Here is a 20909-nt window from a genome sequence, read left to right on the forward strand (position 1 = left end):
TATAGTCTGAAGTCAGAGAGCCTGATTCCTCCAGCTCCGTTTTTCTTTCTCAAGATTGCTTTGGAATGTCTTTTTCCATCCCCTCAGTTTCAGTATGTATGTGTCCCTAGGTCTGAAGTGGGTCTCTTGCAGACAGCATATATACAGGTCTTCTTTTTGTATTCATTCAGCCATTCTATGTCTTTTGGTTGGAGCATTTAATCTATTTACATTTAAGGTAATTATTGATATGTATATTTCTATTACTATTTTCTTAATTGTTTTGGGTTTGTTACTGTAGGTCTTTTCCTTCTCTTGTGTTTCTTGCCTAGAGAAGTTCCTTTAGCATTTGTTGTAAAGCTGGTTTGGTGGTGCTGAATTCTTTTAGCTTTTGCTTGTCTGTAAAGGTTTTAACTTCTCCATCGAATCTGAATGAGATCCTTGCTAGGTAGAGTAATCTTGGTTGTAGCTTTTTCCCTTTCATCACTTTAAATACATCCTGCCACACCCTTCTGGCTTGCAGAGTTTCTGCTGAAACCTCTGTTAACCTTATAGGGATTCCCTTGTATGTTATTTGTTGCTTTTCCCTTGCTGCTTTTAATATTTTTTTCTTTGTATTTAATTTTTGATTGTTTAATTAATATGTGTCTTGGCATGTTTCTCCTTGGATTTATCCTGTATGAGACTCTCTGTGGTTCCTGGACTGGACTGACTATTTCCTTTCCTATATCAGGGAAATTTTCAGCTATAATCTCTTTAAATATTTTCTCAGTCCCTATTTTTTCCTCTTCTTCTTCTGTGACCCCTATAATTCGAATGTTGGTTCATTTATTGTTGTCCCAGATGTCTCTGAGACTGTCCTCAATTCTTGTCATTCTTTTCTCTTTACTCTGCTCTGTGGTAGTTATTTCCACTATTTTATCATCCTGGTCACTTATCCGTTCTTCTGCCTCAGGTATTCTGCTATTGATTCCTTCTAGAGAACTTTTAATTTCATTTATTGTATTGTTCATTATTCTTTGTTTGGTCTTTAGTTCTTCTAGGTCCTTGTTAAACATTTCTTGTATTTTCTCCATTCTATTTCCGAGATTTTGGATCATCTTTACTATCATTACTCTGAATTCTTTTTCAGGTAGACTACCTATTTCCTCTTCATTTGTTTGGTCTGGTGGGTTTTTACCTTGCTCTTTCATCTGCTGCGTATCTCTCTGTCTTCTCTTTTTCTTTAATTTACTGTTTTTGGGGTCTCCTTTTCACAATCTGCATGTTCATAGTTTCCATTATTTTTGTAGTCTGCCCCCAGTGGGTAAGTTTGGTTCATTGGGTTGTGTATGTTTCCTGGGGCAGGGGACTGGTGCCTGTGTTCTGGTGGATGAGCCTGGATCTTGTCTTTCTGATGGACAGGATTGCATCCGATGATGTGTTTTGGGGTGTCTGTGAACTTACTATGATTTTAGGCAGCCTCTCTGCTAATGGGTGGGGTTGTGTTCCTGTCTTGCTAGTTGTTTGGCATGGGTTGTCCAGCACTGGAGCTCGCTGGTCATTGAGTTAAGCTGGGTCTTAGCACTGAGATGGAGATCTCTGTGAGAGCTCTTGCTGATTGATATTACAATGAGCCAGGAGGTCTCTTGTGGACCAATGTTCTGAATTCAGCTTTCCCACCTCAGAGGCTCAGTCCTGACACCCGGCTGAAGCACCAAGACCCTGTCAGACACACATCCAGGTATGTGGGGAGTTTCTTGCTTTTTGGGAAGTCTGGGGTTTTCTGCCAGCTTTCAGTAGGTGTTCTGTAGGAGTTGTTCCACATGTATATGTATTTTTGATGTATTTATGGGGAGGAAGGTGATCTCACATCATACTCCTCTGCCATCTTGTAGGTCCTCCTTTTATTCCTTTTAAGTGGACAAATTGAAAGAGCCAATTCACAGAGGTCTAGTCCCAAGATCCTTTGCAAGGATTCACATCTTTGAATGCCCAGTACTTCACGAGTCAAATTCAGGTTTTCTTCCCACTGTGTGAACACTTGGAAAAGGACACTGGCGGCTCTCTCTCTGCCTGATGCACTGCCCGCTACCACCAGTCACTGCCAGTGAATGGGAACATGTGAGGCCGCCAAACCCCTGCTCATTCTGGCCCCATCGCCAGCCCTTCCGGCTGCCCTTTGCTACTCTTTTTCTTACCTTTTGTCATGCAAACATTTCCTGTATTGTCAAAGCTGGTAAGGACATCTTCAACATTCAAAGATCCACTATTATGCTTTAAGGAAATTCTGTATTCAGAATAGAAGACGCTTGTATATTAGACCCAGCCACCAACTTCCGCTTCAGTTTCCCTTTTTTTGGCTTCTGTAACTGAAAACAGATTAAATGATTCAAATCTTCTTACAGATATATGTTGTAGACAATCATCTAGGTGTTTTTGTTTCAGAACCTGCCACAGGAGCTTCTACTGGGCAGCACCTAAGGGCGCTGAGACTGCAGGTCCCTGAACGACACTGCTGCTTGCCCAGTCCTCTCCTGCTGCTCACTCAGCCTGGCTGGTCCCAGCATCCGCAACTCCGTGGATGCCTTTTTATACATGGATTTAACTATTTCCTTTTCCAAATTACTTTTGTGCTGGTTTATTTTACAGCAACTCATTATAGCAAATGCTTTTTGATTGCATCATTCACCACATGAACAAAAATTGATGCACCATGAGGAGAAACAATCAATTGTATTTATTGGGAAGATGTTTTTAAAAGGTGTACAAATTCCAGTTTAGAAACATCAACAAAATGCAGCTTTATTGAAAAATTTGGTATAGAAGAATATTCTATTATGGCAGAAATTGCTTATTTTAAGTAATATACGTTGCTATCATTTGAAATCCATCTGATATCATATGTGTAAATTGTATAATTACATTCTGGATTAATATAAAGAGTATTGAAAACCCAGGCATTCCTTCACCAAAGTTTAATGTAATAATTAAATTTTAGAGGAAAAAAAATAATCCAGTTGGAAATTTGGTTCACAAAGATTCTCTTTTATTTATTTTCATTTACTTGTTATTGAATACTGTGTTAATTTAGTACTGTGGATTTAGTACTGAGTACTGTGCTAACAGATTTATTACATTTGACAAGCACTGTTCTGAGTACTCTACAAATATTCATTATTTAATTTTCACAACAACCTTTCTGAGGCGGTAATGTTATCATCCCAAGTTTATAGATGAGGAAAATGATACACAGAAAGGCTGAGTAATTTGCTCCCTTATACAGTTACTAAGTAATAGAGCTGAGGTGTGGACTCAGGCAATGTGGCTTCAGGGCTTGTGTTCTTAACCACTGTGTTATAATGTGTTTAAATTGAAGAACATCCCATTCAGTTAAGCAAGTATATTTTCATACGTTATAAAGTATACTTGACAGACTTGTTTTGATTCTCAATATTCATTGCCACATGAAAATATGCAGGCAAGTTATAATAAGTTTAGCAGGATATGTGTTCACACTTTTTAAATACTGACCTTTTGTACTTGGTTCTTTTCTTCTTCTGACACGTTTTTTTTGGACAATTACCTCAGTGTCCATAGCTTCATCTACCAGTTGTGCATTGGTGAATATCTTCTGCCTATATTTTTCTCCTGAGCTCCAGATTCACATGTCTGTCTCACTCTTACCACCCTGTTGTCACTGTGCTCAAGCTTCAGACTAGGAGGGTAGGTTAATTATCTGCACACCCACCAGAAGAACAAAGAATGAGAGAGTAGCAGTTTCCCTCTCAGAAAGAGAATGAGTATCAAAACAGTAAAAATATAACCATTATACCCCTCAAGATCAGCATTTACAGACCTACTAGAGAATGGACTTGAGGATATGGGGAGGGGGAAGGGTAAGCTGTGACAAAGTGAGAGAGTGGCATGGACATATGTACACTACCAAACGTAAAATAGATAGCTAGTGGGAAGCAGCCGCATGGCACAGGGAGATCAGCTCGGTGTTTTGTGACCACCTAGAGGGGTGGGATAGGGAGGGAGGGTGGGAGGGAGGGAGATGCAAGAGGGAAGAGATATGGGAACATATGTATATGTATAAGTGATTCACTTTGTTGTAAAGCAGAAACTAACACACCATTGTAAAGCAATTATACTCCAATAAAGATGTTAAAAAAAAAAAGATCAGTATTTCAACCACAGTATTTGGTTAACATACTTTAATTCATAAATTTGTTCATTCCTATATTCATCCTTCTATTCATGTTTATTGAGAAGCTAGAGGAGATACCATTGCAAAGCAGGGCTTAACATGTTTCCTGTTCTCATTCCTTTGACCATTAGTAAACCCCTTCAATGGAAGGGCAAACTCTAGCTTATTCAGTATTTCCAGGTCTAAGAAAATATTTTCCTTTAAAATATCTTTTAGAGTTTTTTTTCAGTTTTTCACAAAATATACAGCAACATTTTGAATAATTTCTACTTTGTTCCAGCAAACGAATCCTGATTTTCCTACTGAAGTTCCCCACTTTGGCAATTTCACTAATATATAAGGACATTTACTTAAATACAATTTTCTAAAGGACACATGCTCAGTTGCATCAGCAAAATTCTATTTTTTTCTGCATTGTAAACCTCCACACCTTGTTTTGGATATTGTTTACATATGAAAATTCCACTGAAAGTCAAGGGAAAAGAGATTAGAGGAATGAAATTGAGGCCCATTAAGTGTAGATAGTTATCCCAGATTGATAGGCTAGGTAGTGTTCAGCTCAGGAAAAAGACATATCTGGGCCCTTTAGGACCAATGTTATGACTACTAGGGTCTCACTTGCATGAGGGATGGGGAGGGGGAATTCCTAAGACAGAATTCATCCCCCTGAAAACAAAGTCTTGAGAACTTCACCATGTGCTCAAAAAGAATTGCCCATCGTGAGGGAAGAAGAGGATTTTGAGGGAAGCATGGCATTGGCACTCAGATTGTTCTACAGCCCAGTTCCCACAAATTCATGCCCAGTTCTCATAGAGAGAGCCTGCTATAAAAAGGGAGTCAATTCTAAAGGACTTGCTTTTCTCAGATCTTTGTAGGAAGTGAGCATACATGCTACAGTCAACATTGAAGCATAAGCGGGAGCTAAGTGTAGAGTGTTCTCTTGGGGTGACTGCCTTTGGAGGCTAGGGCTAGGTGCATTAGCCTAAGTTGGGAGTTGAACCAGAGAAGTAGATTACACTGCAGTGGCTGTGGTTGTAGCATTGGAAGTTGGCAGCCACAGAAGAGAGTAAGTAAATGGGTAGTAATAACTGGTAGATAAGAGGATTATTTCATTAATACATATGAGATAACCTCTGATAACTCAGATTTAGCTGGGAGGAACTTTGAAAACCTAGAGCTTTCACAAAAGACAGAGTTGGGGACCAGAATAGACATTGTTACTCGTACTGGGTCTTACAAAAAACTAAAAATAAGGACTTTTGTGTGTTCTATTTCTTACAAAAAGTATGTTAAAATTCATGTAGATATTTAAATTAGTTTTTACAGATCAAATTTTTATTATGGATAAGCAACATGAATAGAAATCACTGACTCATTTTAACCACAAACAAGTTTCTACAAATGTAAAACAAAACACACACACACACAAATAATTGTGTGCACTGGGACAACCTTGGTGTTGTCTATAAGTGAAATCTAAAGAGTATTAAGAACTTAGGTGGAGTGGTTGTGCTTTTTTTTATTACAATGGCCTACTATGGTTTTGAATGAATATGTGTAAGCCAACATCCAATTTCTCTTATTTCATTTAGAATTCTTGTAGCTGTTTGTGACATTAAGGAGAAAAAAAACCCATAATGTCCCATTTTTCTGACCTTAAAACTGAAGGCCCTTTTTTTTTTTACTTCAGTTGTAAAGAAGGGCATACATGATAAAGTAATTGGTTTGATTCCTCTTTCACTGTACACCACTTCAGAATATCTAATTGTGTTTATTTGTCTAAATAAAATTCTCTAAAACAAAGCAAACCAGGGAAAAAAAGCAAACAAAATACCCCCAAGAATAGAAACAAAAATAGTAACAACAATTAAAAAAAACTTACATCAGTTCCCTGCTAAGTGGCTATATTCTCTTCACAAATCACCAAAAGCTGCTCTAAATCCACTAGGGATGTTATGCTAGTTAATTGTGCTTTTGTCCCCTTTCTTTCTTTAGAGTTAGTGTCAATCCTTCTTGAACTCTGTTATCACGCCTTCTTTAAAACTTCTTGCCATCATTTGCTTCTAGGATGTTGTTGTCTTTTTTTTATATTTCTCAGTCTGGTGCATTCTTGATGTCTGCTAGTCTCTTTTCTTCTGCCCTTCAATTCTGGACACCCTTCATGGTTTAATCTATGATCTTTTAACACTTCAGAGGTTTCAACTCTCAAAAAGGTTTAAACTACCACCTGTCAACCAAAATCTAAACTTTGGTCTCTATCGTTGACTCTTGCTCCAAATACCTGGCCCAAATTTTGCAGCTCTTTAATGTGACATATTTATTTCCATCACTTTAATTTGTGCCTAGGATGATTTTTGTACCTTTCCTTAAGTAAGCCTGTATTTTAAAGACCGTGGTCATCTCCAGGGCAGAGATAGTTTTCCATTTCTTTTGCATCTTCCCAAAGCTCCTAGTAAAGTGCTGTAAATATAATAAGCATTTAACACAGGTGTTGAAAAGGAGTCAAGTTGCTTGAGTCAGTTTCACTCAATTATTTCTGAGTTTCAACTATGTGCTTAGCAATGGCAATATAGAGATGGATAAGACATCATTTTTCCTGGAACTCACAGTTTGAGGATGGGGAGACAGATATGTAAACAAATCCAATCAACTCGTTAAGAAGCATAATAGAAGTACAAGGTTCAGAGGTAGCTTAGAGAAAGTAGTGAATGACTATAAAGGAGTGGGAAGGTGAGGAAGAGATATGGGAACATATGTATATGTATAACTGATTCACTTTGTTATAAAGCAGAAACTAACACACCATTGTAAAGCAATTATACCCCAATAAAGATGTTAAAAAAAAAAGAGGTGGGAAGGTGAGACTCAAGTACTTCCAGATATTTTAGTAGCTAAGGAAAGTAAAATATTCACTTGTTAGGCAGTAGGATGGTAAAGAAATCCAGACGAAAGGCCTGGATAATATATTTCTGAATAATTGAGAGCTGCCTGTAATATCTTTCTTGACGTGAAGTAGTACTGGAGACTAATGGCAATGTTCCCCCTCTCAGAGCCAACTTGAAATACATTAGGGTCTTTGGGAGGTGATTTTTTTTCCCTTGCAAATGTGTTTCAGCTGAGACTCATTGAGTATAATAAACTAAGGTGAAAATTTAAAATGGATAATGGAAATGAATTTTTCCTACTAATTTTATTCTAAGGAGTTCATCCTTGAGTATATTAAAAATATCAGTAATCGTTTTGTGCCTGAAGTCAGACTTTCTAACATTGCAGTCTAATGTAAACCTCTTGGCAAATGTAGTACTCTTTAGTTTCAGGAAAACGAATTGAAAACTAACTCCCATTACCACAGCACTCTTTGAAGTTTTAACTTAAATGGAAATATGAGGCTTACTGAAATCTTGCACATTTTGGTTCTTGTTTCAATTGGCAAATAAAAAAAAGGTATATGGGTATGTTCATCATTTTTAGTAAATCTTACATAAATGCACAAGAAGGAAATTATAACTATGAAACCAAAGCTGGGCTTGATGGTTAAAAAGCAAAGAGACTTTTTTATTATTAATTTTTGCCCGAAAAAAGACTTTAAAGATTTTCTAAGGTTGCTAGGCTTAAAAATGACAGCTCTGCCTTTAGACATTTAATTGCTGCTTGGGGATAATTACTTGTGCGAATAAAATTTCTGTGCCAGTTTGCAAGTCTTTGCTGCCATCTGTTGGTTATCTGAGAAATCTGTACACGGCCTTCTAATGATAAAGGCAAAATGAAGTTTCAGTAGAATTGAATAGAATTTTAGGGGTTATCCAGGGCACTACCTGGCCTCTCCTTTCCAATCAATCACTTACATGTTTAAATTACTTAAGAAAAAAAAAAACATACCAGAAGCACAGTTGTATGTATGTAGGGAATTTCTGTATTTTCAGAATGTGGATGGTCCTGGCATCCATTAAAGATGCAGACGTAGAGAATGGACTTGTGGACTTGAGGACACGGGGAGGGGGAAATGTAAGCTGGGACGAAGTAAGAGAGTGGCATGGACTTATATATACTACCAAATGTAAAATAGATAGCTAGTGGGAAGCAGCTTGGTGATGAGATGAGCTTGGTGCTTTGTGACCACCTACAGGGGTGGGATAGGGACGGTGGCAGGGAGACGCAAGAGGGAGGGGATATGGGGATATATGTATATGTATAGCTGATTCACTTTGTTATAAAGCAGAAACTAACACACCATTGTAAAGCAATTATACTCTAATAAAGATGTTAAAAAATAAATAAATAAGCAAGAAAAAGTTCTGGCAAATAAACAATAGAAGAAATCAGAATGTATTATTTTTCCAAAAATTTAACTACTCTACAATACATATACATCATCTCTGAACATATGTACAGAAACTAACAATTCATACTTAAAAAAAATTCATCTATTGAAGTGAGAATAAAACAAAGAATAAAACAAAGGACAGCAGCAGTCCTTTTCCACTGGGCGTATTAAGTGAAGGGCATGATTGCTCTCTTCACAAATTGGTCTTTGTGCTCAATTCCTTCTCTTCTTATACCCTGTTTGCTTGTATTTTTACCATGAACAAAATAAGAAAATCTGCTTTGTGTGTTATGGGGGTGCTGAACATGCTCCAGAGAAAATGAGAGGTCGCAGAGCCAGCAGCAAGGGGCATTTCTGATGGCCTCATCATTCCCTCCTGGTGTTCGGTATTTGAAGCACAAACAAGATGCCCCTCCCCCACTTTTGCCACTCCTCCCGCAGCTCACCTTTTTTGACCGCTGTGATTTATAATTAAAGACATGCTTTTGGCTTTCTAGTCCCTTGCCTTTTCTGAAAGGTTCCTCTCAACAAGTAAATTGTTCAAGTAAAACTTTTTCCTATCAACCTCTCTCTCAGGAATAATAATACTATGGAAATCCTATACAAATTGGAAAATCTGAGCTGCCTCCAATAAATGTGTAAATGTAACTAGAAAAAATCATGATCTTCTACATCATTATCCCTGTTTTAGAGCCACTGAGTAAAATGAAACCATCTGATGGGGTTTAGAGAAGACATACTGTCCCTCCTACTGTACTGTTATATGGCTCTTTCACATAATAGCTTAGAATATATTCTAGCAATTCACAGCTGTAAACTTTCCCTATGTTTTCACCGGGACTGTACTAAGAAAAGGTGATGATAAAATATTCACATGCAGGTAAACCAATTGGTAGGCCAAAATTTTGTTCATAATTGGACGGTCATATTTTATTTCTATTCCTATTTTAACCTTGAAGAAAAGAAATAGAAAAAATAATAGTGATGCTCTGTATACTTGAATGACAATGACTGTTTCTATACTATAAGATATATAAGTTAAATAATTTTATCCCATAAAACAGTATTTCCTTCACTTATGTAATTTGCCTATAGGTTTAAATATGCCTTTAATTTTATGTATAGTGGTTTCTACAGATAAGCAGAAGTGAAATACTTAAAGGAAGAAAAGCTGAATAGCTGGGAGAGCCCAAAATGGCAGCAATTTTGTAGTACGAGAGGGAAACATAAAAATATCAAAACAGATGATTAGAAATCTTTGAATAAGAGTGGGTTAAAATCATGCAGTTTCAAAACCATGAATTTTAGAAATTTGTGTAGATAAGTTTCTGAGGCAGAAACTAGGAGAAAAAAAATGAAATCTTACCTACCCGTAGAATATTTTGTTTTAATTAGTGCCGGATGATAGAACCGCAGAGAATGGATAATAGCAAAGAATGCTACTGACCTAATGATGAAATATGCTAGGCAAATGATTCAAGTTAATCTCAGTTAGACCCGTTAATATTACACTGTTTACTATATCCACAACCTAGAAGAGAATCAGAAATCCCAAAATCATTTGTTCAAAAGATTTATAACTATGTGAGACAGTAGGAACAGTAAGAAATATTTTTCCCTAAAAAGAATAAAACATCTATGATAAAAAATAATTTTCATGTGCTATTTTTCTTGAAGAAGTAATAGACTCTATAAGATTCAGAAGCAAAAGAAGTATATAAGCATATCTTCATAAATAAGTCTACATGCTTCATTGAAAATTCACAAAAATAACTCCTGAACAAAAAGAGGGGCTTTTTCTGTTTTTTATTGTCTGATAGAATATTCAGGTAAAGCGGGTTATTATACTATTTCAGAATAGAATATAATGGATACTCTGTTTTAATTCACTAAATGAGAACAATAATTCTGAAAATTTTATTCTTTCCTTAGTTCTATCCATGAGTATTTCTTTTATGTATTAATCCATAGTTTCATTGGTTTATTGAGCTTAGGCTATGTGTAAAATATACATATATGTAAACACATATAAAGCTACACCCATGTGGACATACACTCCTTTAGAGACCAATGAAAAACCACGTAAAAAGGAATTGGATATTTACAAAATAACTTCTGTCAGTTAAATAATTTTAGTTACAGAAATAATATATGATTCTTTAAAAATAAGTCAAACAACAAATTCATGAAATAAAAATGTGCAAAGTAATCTGTCATTTACCACCCAGATCTCTCTCTCCCCTTTCTTTCACACATATTAGATTTGAGGTGTGTATGTGTATTTGTGTGTGTGTGTGTGTGTGTGTGTGTGTGTGTGTGTGTGTATGTGTGTGTGTGTGTGTGTGAGAGAGGGAGAGAGAGAGAGAATATTTGTTTTGCTACTTGGAATTTTGCTATTTTCACTTAGTAATTTACCATCATTATCTTATTATTTTAGTACATATAGATCTACTGAATTATTTTTTAAATCTGTACATTATTCAAAACTATAGATAGACCATAAAATATTTAGTCATTTCTTATTGATATGCATTCAGATTGTTCCCACTCTATCCCTATTTTCTAACACAAACAGTGTTGTTAGAAAAAAAAAACACACACAAATCTGTATGTATACAGTAAGTCCCCTACATACGAATGAGTTCAGTTCCGAGAGTGCATTCATAAGTCCAATTTGTTTGTAAGTCCAACAAAGTTACCCTAGGTACCCAAATAAAACAATTGGCTATATAGTACTGTCCTGTAATAGGTTTATAATACTTTTCACACAAATAATACATAAAAAATAAACACAAAAATAAAGAAAACATTTTTAATCTTACAGTACAGTACCTTGAAAAGTACAGTAGTACAATACAACAGCTGGCATCCAGGGGCTGGCATCCAGTGAATAGGCAAGAAGGGTTCCTGCCTGGAGGAGGGAGAGGAGGTGGGAGATGGTAGAGCTGAAGGATCGTCAGCAATAGGAGATGGAGGGCAAGCTGTAACTTCACAGCCTGAGGTTGATGGCACAGGTTCTGGTTCCTTGCTGGATTCAACTCTATCTACCCTCTTGAAAAAATGATCCAGTGATGTCTGGGTAGTAGCTCTTTTTTTCTCATCATAGATGCCACGGTAGCACTGGACTGCATTCTGAACAGCTGTTGTAACCTTCGTGTACCATTCAACATTCGGGTCCTGTGTCTCAAAAACTAACAGTGCTCCCTCAACAAAGAAAATCCCTTTGTCATTTCCTGCATTGTGAATCTCTTCAGTTCTTCAGTTACTTCTTCTTCCTCTCGTCTCTTTGTCCTTTCTCTGGGCCTCCAACTCCATCAGGTCTTCATTAGTAAGCTCCTCGTGTTGCACAGCAAGGAGTTCAATGAAGTTGTCCTCTTGCAGACCTAGCTCCAGCTTCTCGCTGAGGGTCACTAAGTTGCTGAAGACCTCTTTGGACTCCTCATTCACCTTCTCAAATTCATGAAAATCATGAACAAACTGCTGGCAAAGTTTTTTCCAAACCCCATTCATGGTGATGGCTGTAATTTCACACCAAGCAAAGTGAATATTTTTTATGGCCCTGTAGATGTTATAGTCCTTCTAAAATTGTCACAATGTTGTTCCTGATTGGTGCTTCTTAGCAGTACCAGCTACATCACCACTACTTTTACGCTTGCTTCTGGATATCCTGGGCTTGAAATAAAGATACTGTACTACTGTACTCTATACAGTACTGTACAGTAAAGTACTAAAAAGCACAACCACTTCTAGAGGATGCACACACGTGCCAATGTATGCCAGACATGTGAACTAACACATGATTGGACATGAGAACACACATTTGCAACTTTGAAAGTTCGCAACTTGAAGGTTCGTATGTAGGGGACTTACTGTATATAATTGTACACATATGTAGGCTTTTCTGTAGGACAGATTCCTAGAAGTACACTGCTGGGACAAAAGGTAGGCACAAAAAAATTACAAAGAATTTTTGCATGGAACCTAGTCTAACATCTAGCATATGCAAACAAAAATTAGCTGTTGGTGACAGAGTATGTAAAAGATACTTCTTACCCTATTTTGCTGGTCCTGGGAACAAGAACTTTGTCTGTAATAGAAGAGTCAACCCAGCCTAGGACTCCACATGCACCAAAAACATGTAATTCTTTGAAAACAAAATAATGGTTTTGTTGATTTTCGCTGTTTCTATGAATACTATATAGTCCTTCTTTATCTCTATCAATAATATTTATGTGGGTTTTTTGGGAAGACAAAAGAGTTGTTAAATTGAGTTTGGCTGTCCCTTTGCATATTATATAGCTCTCCACACAAAGTATTTTTTGAGATGTCTTAGCCATGTGATAAATACAACACCTTCTAGTCTGGTTGTGCCTAGGTTCTTCTTTTTCAAGAAACTGTTGGTTTTTGCTGAGTTGCATGCCATTCTTGTCACACCAGGATTATGTCCTTGTATTAAGGTCTTTAATCTCAGTTTTACTTATGAGTTTGTATAAATCTTTCTTTAATTCAAATCTTTATCCATTTACTTCTACTTTATCCAATTACTTCCGAGTCTCTGCTTCCACCAAGCATGCTGTGCCCAATACTAACTTTCACTTTATTCATTCACCTAGGAATGGCAGTTCTGCTGTGGCTCTGTCTACTTGAGCACTTTGTATTGTGCCTATATTCTGTATTTCATCAGTATTTTGGTACTGTGGTGATAGGAGTGTAATGGAGCAGTACCCTATGGGGACTTCCTAGGACAAACCCCTCCCCATATCCTCTGCTTTAGCTCCTCTCCTTACTGTTATACCTAGATAATAGTATCTGATGTACATTTATTGAGTTGTTTATAAATGCTAAAACCCTCACTAAATGGAAGATGTTAACTACTTGATAACCATGGGCACTTAGCCCTCAGACCTACTGGAGCCTAAGGATAGACAATGTTAACCCCTGTGACACTGCCCTGTTACCTCACCAGCAACAAGTCAGAGAATTGTGCACGAGCTGATCACACACCCTGCAACTCCCCTCCCTCACTGGGCCTTTAAAAGTGCTTTCCTGAAACCTATCGGGGAGTTTGGGGGTTTTTGACCGCTAGCTGTGCTGGACTCCTTGTATGGCACCTTACAATATACCCTGCACTTTCCTTCACCACAACCCGATGTCACTAGATGGGCTTAACTGCATGTGGGCTAGTGAACCCAGGTTTGGTTTGGTAACAGGAGGGGTATTTTAAACACTTTTGGGCTGAAACGCTGAGGGGGTTTATGCTCATTGAGATCTGAATCATGCCACAGCATATTCTGTGTTATATCATTAAGAAACCTCTGCATGTAGCCATCTTCCACTTCATCCTTATCCTCATCCACACTCCTGGGATATCAACACCATCTCACACCCATTACCCCAAATTAGCGAGCACAATGTTCTACTCATAATAGGCACTGAAATGTTTGTTTAATAAATTAGTGAATTAATCTTACTGACAGATTATTCTACAATGAAGTTTGTCAAAGTGCTGAAGTCTGACGTACTGTCATTTTACTTTAGAGAATTTAGAGTGGTTTGATAAAAATCAAAAATGCCTCCTCAAATCTTAGTATTCTATAAATCTGCCATATAACCTTACTTTTCTCCCACAGGTATGTGACGCTGAAGGCCATTATAGGCCATTAAGATACCATTAAGAGCACCTTTGCCATTATTTTCATTATGCCTTTGATATGTTCTTAGTGTTTTGTTGTCAGAGAAATGAATTGTTCATATTTTAACACAGTGGTCATAATCATTATTATTAAATATTTAGCATTAGTCACTCTAAATGTTCTATCACCCATTAAAAATGTGAGAATTTTATTCTGTAGAAAATATCAACAACTAAAATATTGACCTTTTCAATGATACAACGTATCCATTCCAGTTTTTCCTGAGTGCCTACTCTAAGTAACCTATGGGGAGCAGGTGAAATGGCCAGTCATTGTAAATGCAAAATATTTGAAAAGTCAACTATAAAAATATTCAATTAATTGGTCTCCCCTGGTGGCGCAGTGGTTGAGAGTCCACCTACTGATGCACGGGACACGGGTTCGGGCCCCAGTCCGGGAAGATCTCACATGCCGCGGAGCAGCTAGGCCCATGAGACATGGCCGCTGAGCCTGCCTGTCCGGAGCCTGTGCTCTGCAACGGGAGAGGCCACAACAGTGAGAGGCCCGCGTACGGCAAAAATATATATATATATATACATATATATATATGTATATATATTCAATTAACGATGGATAATAAATTGTGCTAAGCAGAGAGCACTAGTTAGAAAGAAAGAATTCATCCTCAGTCACTTTAATGGGAACAGAAAATGGCAGGGATGTAACCTCTTTTGATTTCATGTAGTGCCTACAGATTTGTGGACCACCCCAGGTAGCATTGGAGCTATGAATGCTGCCTGCTGCCAATGAATAATGATGCTTTGGATTCTGGACTGGTGTCTGGCATTTCTATTTTCTTTCTTTTCTATCACATCACTCTTTGATTGAAGCTTAGAGTCCCATGCATGTGGAAGTAAGAGAATGTCAGGCTAATTTAATATTAAAACATTTGTCAAATTTTTGTGGATGAAATCAGATATGTAAAATTATTAAATCAGAAAATCCAAGGTCTTCTGTAAGTCTGGACCCTTTATAAAGCTGTTTCCTACACTTGGAATGCCCTGTTTTCTTCATACCATGGCACTATTCATCTTTGAAGTCCAGTGTGAGGTCCCCCTCTTTCATGTTGCTAATAGTCATGGCCAAATTAGAGAATATTTTTTAAATGTTCATATTATTTACAAATTGGCCATAACTTGAAAGAAGCAACATAATAATTAGAAAACTATACAAAGAAGTAGGTGGTCTGTCTTCTCTTATATTTCCCACTGTTATGTTAAAGTAGCTTATGAGATATCCAAATCCTCAAATTCGAAACGGTTACATCTGTTGTTGCTATTTAACCCACTTAGTTGTTCGGAGTGTTATACATCAAGAATAGCATAGGCCAATGGTTAGGGCTGCTAATCTCAGTCTTGAGTTTTCTCCTCTATAGTAGGCACACGACCTAATTTGAGGTGTGTTTCCCTTTTTCCATGGTCTCTCCTTGAGTCTTACTTGATTTTCTAGAGTTACAATTAAAAAAACAAATGAGACATGCCTTTCTTCCCTAGTATCTGGGATAAGCTACTCATTTCATGCTTCCTTTCACTGGTTTCCACTTTGGTCTGCTAATTTAATCAAGGGCAGGGCCATCTCATCTCCTAATCAGTTACATGAGCCATATGGAGATGAAGAGAGAAGTGGAACAAATTGATTAAAGAAAGAGGGAAGAGAGAACCAATAGAGGAAAACTCCCCCTGTCCAGTCTGTCGACAAGTTCTTTTTCCAGTAAAAATTATATTCCATTCTTTGCTGAATTGCTTGTGTGTTTGGAGGTCTAAGCTATTTTTTTTTCTTTGACCTTTATAAGCAGTGTTACTAATTGCCTACCTAATATCATTTCTCCTTTTCTTCCTTACTAATAGAGCTCTAATTTGGGAGGGAAGTGGCATATTGCATTTGTCATTTTCATGAAGGAGAGCTACATTTACCAGACCCCCTTACCACTAGGCATGCCATGTAACTTTGTTCTGGCTAGTGAGATATAAGTAGAATTTTATCCCGTGAGCCTTTCAAGACAGCTATTGTTTTTGTTTTTCTGAGGGAGAGAGAGAGAGAGAAGCTCAGCTGCAGTGAAAATTTTGCCCTTCCCCCTCTGCCTATAGATAACAACGCAGAGAAAGAGAAGAAACTTGGCATAGTGGGGCCGCATTACCAACCTTGCACTGTTTACTTATGGATATCTTTTTATGTGAGGAAAATAAACTCTTAGCTATTTAAGACATTATTTGTCAGATTTTCTAGTAGTATCTCTTGAAAGTAATCTTTACCAGCACAACTTATAAGAGAACTTCTTGGGGACAGAGAGAGAGATGGTGGAAGGCAGGAAGGGTGGAAGGCAGAGAGAGAAGGAGAGAGATAGAGAGAGAATGAATGAGAATGAGGATGAAAATAGTTGTGTGTATGTAGAAGTGAGGTGAAACCTTTCATTCTCCCTAGGAAATTAGGATGTATGGTTAAAAACTGCTTTATAATGGTATCATGAGTGGGTGATATTTAATATAAGCAGTAGAATTACAATAGTTGAGATGATTATTATATATTTGGACGATTTCCTTATTAAGTGTAAAGTGACTGATTAAAGGTTTAGGCAAAGAGAGTAGGGTAAGAATAACAGTAGACTGGGGAAAGGACAAAGAAATATAGACAGAATGAAAGAGGAGAAATTATAAACATGACAATTGCATAAAGTTCTAAATATAATAAAAGTCCAGACTGGTTCAAAACTGTTTCAAACGAATGAAACAGTGCAAAGAGCAGTGAGTACATTTTGTACATGGAAGTACTCCCAAGTTATCACTTAAGCCAATCTAGCATTCATCCCCAAGGGAGAATTTTTTTGAGAATCCTTGACTTAGACTAAAGGAAATAAGCATCAGTCATATTGGTGAAATCTGAATCTTGACATGCATGTGTCATTTGCTCCCTGTTATTCTTTGTTCTGTGGATAAAAAGGAAACTTTGAAGCATTTGGAGAACTGTTATTTGTACTGCATCTGGGAAAACCAGTTGTGATTTTTCTTTGCTTTATACCGTTAGGATAATCCTCTAAATTAGGCTTTTCTGGTATGTGTCTTATAGTTTCCTTGTTTCCACTAAATGAACCAGATTACCCGAGACAAGATTTTGCCATTTGATGTGTAGGGATATTATACGGGAATTCATGAATCAAATTCATCTTGTCACTGGGGACAGATGTTTTTGTATTGTCAAGTTCTAGGCTTATTAGTTTGGGTTTGAATAAGGCTAGAAAATTCAAGCTGCCATGCTTAGTCCGTCTGTATTCAGCTCCAAAGACCATAGGCTGGAAACCTGACCAACTGAAGGTAGTTTAAAGAAAGGTTGTAATTTCTTCTTCTCTGGGGACCCTGATGGCAAGGATTAAGCACTGTCTTCCTGGGATTGTGACAGCATGATGCTGCCTTGAGGCAGCTAAAAGAACTAAATTATCTCTTTTAGGAAACCTTCTGAGTTAACATGGTTTTGTGACTATGAGAAGGATAATTGCATCATATCGTTTGTTTCTCATAAAACAGGGAAATAAAAATTTGACCAAAAGTAACTTATTTAGACTAGAGAAGGAACTGAATTCTACTAAAGAAAGAGAATGCTGTATATTTGTCAAGGTATTTTTGGTGGTATGTGACAGCTCAAACTAGAATAAACAGACAGGGGAATTCATTGGCTCATAACTGGGAAGTTCAAGGGGTTTAGTGCTGTTAGGGATGTTAGGATCCAGGGTTTCAACCAACGTCAGCAGTAATCTGCCCTTTCAAATTTTCTTCATATACCAGCTTTATTCTCATCTATATGGTATCTATACTGACTGAAATTCCAGTAAAAGAAAATTCCTCTTTCTCAATAATTCCAGCAAAAGTCCCAGTGAAGGCTTGCATTTGCCCAGCTTGGTTCATGTGCCCATCACTGAACCAATCGCTGTGCCCAAGAGGTTGTGCTACCCTAATTGCTCAGGACTTGGCCATATCCAAGGCCTATTCATTTGGGTTTGAATGAGGCTAGAAACCATGAAATGAATGGTGTCGACCCACCCAAACTATATAAATTCCGATAGTTAACAGAAGGGTTCTTCTTCAAAGGAAAATTAGGTGCTATTACTAAAGAAGGAAGAAGGAATGTTGAGCTGGCAAATTCAACAGATGTTCATGATATGCTACAATGCAACACAACATGTGTACAAGAAAAAGGCAAAATCATTATAGGGAAAAACATGGAACTATACATATACACCCTTGTCCAATTTGCACTAGACGGTTTTTCACTTCATAATAAAAGATCATTTCTTGTATGTGTGTGTGTGTGTGTGTGTGTGTGTGTGTGTGTATTCCAGATGTTTTTTAATATAATAGATTCAGACTTCAGACTTACTCTACTTGATAATATATTTCAAAGTTTTGATAAGTCTAGCACTGAGATATTTTATGGATGGGCAGGGAACAAATTGCAGTCATTATAGTCTCAGGATTGATCATGTGGTTTTCTTCAAATTGTATTAAATATGTTGTATCTTATTTTTATATACTGCTTCTTTTGTAAATTTGAAAGCAGACTTTTAGAAGGGATTAAATATTATAATTTAGGGAAAAATTAGGATGAAGTTTCACCAAAAGAGCAAGACATATACACCAACTGAGTTCAACTCAAAAGCAGCAGTGAAACTAGATGGCTACCCACTACAGATGGATTTATAAGCCATGATATGTAAAAATTAAAATCATGTATGTTAACACATGACAGATTATGAGTATTTTCTGAAAACACCAAAATATAGTGGGAGACTTATGGTGGTTTTTCCCACACAAATGAAATGCTCTGAGAAGCATTCAGTGTCAGGGTACTAGACTGCACTGGCAAAGTGGTTGTAATTTACTGAAAAGTGCCTTAGTGATCTGAACAATTTAGTAATAATTCCAAATAACACTGCATCTACTAATATTACTCATCCATGGGATCCCATCTAATATAATTTTTTCTAAATCTTTGCAGAAAATGTGCATGAGAATTTTGACAGAGATTCTTATTGTTTTTGAGCCTTTTATTAATACTCTGATCTTAATCACTTTCCATTTGCAAAGCAAGAATTATCTTTATCTCACTTAGAAGACTGTCTGAATCTTGATCAACTGGTCTGTCCTTGGTTTTTTAAAACTTCTTTGATTAAAAACTATTGGAGATTCTGGATGGGGAATAATTATCAAAGATAATTACTATGGCAGAAATTTTGAAAGCATCTTAATTTTGATATAATTCAGAGGACATTAGGCAAATGCTTTTGCATTTTAAACAGTGTTTTTAAGGCACTGTGTTTATATATATATATATATATATATATATATATATATATATATAATATTTCTTTTACTTAGCATCATGTTGTGTTCATTAGGGGCACACAGCATCCCAGAACCATTTGGGCTTACTAAAATTCTGTGTGTTTACGATTAGAGTTTTCTTAGGAACGTTTGGATACAAATGAATTTATATCAACAAATGCAAAAATTTCATTTAGTGACTTTATTTGGCTCATGGTAGAGTGAAAATACCATTGATTTAGTAAAAATGAGCAAATATGTAAGGCAGCAAACTTACTCTGCATCTCAAAGTATATAAAACAACCAGATGATAGATTTTTGTATTTTCACTTTTTATTTTGTCAATAAATAGAGATATTTACTCTATGGACAAAAGCCAATATTGATGTTTGGGTGGCAGTATAGTCTTAAAAATAGGGGCATGATTTTTGGAGTCAGACAAGGCTATGTTCAAATAGAGACTCTGCCACTAAGAATTCTTTTGCTTTGAGCATGTTGCAGTAAAATGGAAGTAATTGCAGGTTGTTGTGAAAATCAAATGACACAATGTTTATAAAACTTTAGTAGAACGCCTGAAAGAGATATTAGCTTCAAAATGTAGAGGATGAAGAATGAAAAGGTAGCCAGATTATCAAAGGGGACATCATTTTTCTCTAACCTATGGAGTATCCTTGTGTAAGTTAGAAAAACATGTCCTCTCTGGGAGGATACAACCTCAAGATTGCAGGCTTGGCAATTGGATGGTGCCTTTGTGCAAAGTCAGACATCTTTTCCTCCAGGCTGCAGCAGCCTTGTGCCAGAATGCAGAACTTGGCAAGCCAAGTGTAGACTGAATTCCAGCCTTCATTTGCTCCATCTCTTAGATGTCCTTACAGTGAACAACTTATATAACATAAAACTCTGTCTCAAATTAAACCCCCAGTTGGTTTGTCAGTGAATTTTTTTCTGGACAAATACAGTCCTTTCCTTGAAGGGAGTTTCAGTGAATATATTTTTCTCCATCTCATTACAAAATTTAAGTTGAAGAAAACTCCTAAGTAAAGAGAAAAGAATTCCCTAACAATTCTCTATATTGTCAATACTTGGCCATGCATCTTGCTATAATGTCCTAACAAATCAAAGAAGTATAGTCCAAAATTCTGTAGTCAAAGCTACTTCTAGCAGAAGGACTTAAGAGACATGTCTGTTTAAAAGTTAGATGGGCTATTCCAAGTTAGATCACAATCCCCTCCACATATGTAAATTGAGTGCTTTGAGATATCAAGAGATGGAGTCTTCTTCAACTTGGCAGAACCCAGACAAGGAAGTAGTATGGTATACTGGTTAGGAGCATGACTTTTGGAATCTAATAAGGTTGGATTTTAATATGAATTACAGTCTGTTATTTACTAGTTATTTAGCCTTGATCA

The sequence above is a fragment of the Stenella coeruleoalba genome (genome assembly GCF_951394435.1).
Source record: "Stenella coeruleoalba genome assembly, chromosome: X".
NCBI lineage: Eukaryota > Metazoa > Chordata > Mammalia > Artiodactyla > Delphinidae > Stenella > Stenella coeruleoalba.